Below are 2300 nucleotides of genomic sequence, written 5' to 3'. Positions count from 1 at the left end.
GTTCCAAAGAACCATCTTGCCAGTTTCTTTTATAGAACAAAGAAGAGGGGGTGAGGAAGTAAAGTAAAAAGGTGATAAGTTATTGTAAATATTTCCTGGTTCCAGTGAGAGTGCAGAGGGAATCTGTTAATATCTTCTTTCCTACAGCCATTCACAAGTCGGCCTGGTCAGGATGTTTCCTGTGAGCTAAACAAAAGGTATTTTAGCTTAGCACTCAGGCATGGGGGGCAGGGTTCCCGGAGATGGGCCATTATGTACACTTTAAACTATAAGCAGCATCCGTTTAGCGACTAACTTGTAGCCAAAGCAATAGAATACAAAGGTTAAAGTGAAAGAAACAGATTCAATATGGTGTCAGATTTGTTCTTCCCTATTACATTATGACTCCGAAAGTCAAATAGGTTGTGAAAATCAGTGTGTGTATGTATGGTGTTGGTTGAAAAGGTGGGATGGGAAACGTGAGAACTGCTGGAGCAGCCACTCAAATGACAACCATACACCACATATCCAGATGGTCCATTTGTTCTGCCTTCCCATGAAACTCTGAGTTGATCAATCTGCCAAGTTAATGAGCAAACTGCAGCATAGCTGTCTGTCCCATCCAAGCCTGTGATGATCAAACACCACACTTGTGAAAGAATCAAAGAGGAAACCCAGGCTAGAGCTAACCAAAAACATATATCACATCCTGGGAAAGTGTCAATGAATCTGGAATGAACACTTAAAAAAAAAAAAGTAAAGGAAGAAAGTATCAAGACTTGACAGGTGTTCATGACAAAGCTGAAAACGATGGGGAGGACGATAAGTGAAGCTGATGCAGAGAGAGTGTGTTGAATATTTTGAAGTAATGCAGGTAGTTATGCTTTGCTTGGGGATTACGGACTCCAATACAGCATGATTGACAATAACTTAAATTTGCAAAGCTCTAAGTTGGAAGTGAGTTTTAATTTGACAAAGCAGCCTTTTCCTTCCATGAACGTCAAGTCAGAATGCATCCATTTCAGTTAAATAGCCAGCTGCAACATTCAGTGCCCTTGTCATAACTAGGTATTTGACCACATAATTGTGGCTTCGATTTCTTGATAGGAATGGTAGGAAATTGGACCAATTACAGCTTTGAAGTTTGGGTATTCAATACGCCAATGAAGTAAGGGTTCGAACTGTACCTATTAGTGTCAGGTATCATTTCCTAGCAAACTGGTTTGCCTTTTAAGAAAGAAAAGGAAGGAAAGGAAGGAAGGAGGGAGGGACGAGGGAGAGAGGAAGTAATCTTTTAAATATATGTATGTGGCTAGGTGTTTTATGGTCATCTTAATTGAGAATGCCATATGAGAAAAGCATCCAATTATAATAACTCATGTTTCTCTGACACATTTTAAATATGAGAGAAAGAAATTGAAGCCAGCCATTTTTATGGGTTTGAGAGAATCAAAATATTTTTGCTATTTTAAAAGATGAAGGTCAGGCAATCTATGGTGTGCAAAGTCTTTCAAGGAGGACATGTTCGGTGGCACACTTAGGAAAATGGTAAATCAGGATAAATTTATCACTGCCCTCCAGCAATCATCCTTTTCCCTCCTTTCAGCTGAATATATTTGTTGTGTTTTTGGTCTATTGAAATCCTCCAACTAAATCCACTTTTCACTAAAGTGCCCCATAACACAAAATAATCCTTTCTTCAATGAAAATGCCTTTTCTTTTTTTTTTTTTTTTTTTGCGGTACGCGGGCCTCTCACTGTTGTGGCCTCTCCCGTTGCGGAGCACAGGCTCCGGACGCGCAGGCTCAGCGGCCATGGCTCACGGGCCCAGCCGCTCCGCGGCATGTGGGATCTTCCCGGACCGGGGCACGAACCCGTGTCCCCTGCATCGGCAGGCGGACTCTCAACCACTGCGCCACCAGGGAAGCCCGAAAATGCCTTTTCTTATACATATAACAACAACAACAAAAAAAAGCAATTCTGTTGGAGAAATCCAAACTAAGTGTGAACGGCTGATATAAGCCCAATCCTCAAAGGGGAATTTTCTAATTAAAATCAATCGATGGTACAGATAGGAAGGTTGGTTTGTTTGTTTTGATGTTTTTGTTTATTTGTTTGGCATGGAAGCATTCAAAGCACTCACTCTGACAGAGTAGACTTTTATCCCATGTGTTTTCAAAATAATTACACAATAATTCAATAGATTTTTCTATTGGTTGCAGCCTTTGCAAAAAAACTGGCAACCTGTCCTTCTGTTTGTAGCATAGTGGCATCTTCCTGATTTCACAGTACTCCTCCCCTATTACTCAACCCAGGTGCTAC

Source organism: Mesoplodon mirus (assembly GCF_964341445.2).
Source record: "Mesoplodon mirus genome assembly, chromosome: 2".
NCBI lineage: Eukaryota > Metazoa > Chordata > Mammalia > Artiodactyla > Ziphiidae > Mesoplodon > Mesoplodon mirus.
Note: the sequence above shows the minus strand (reverse complement) of the source record.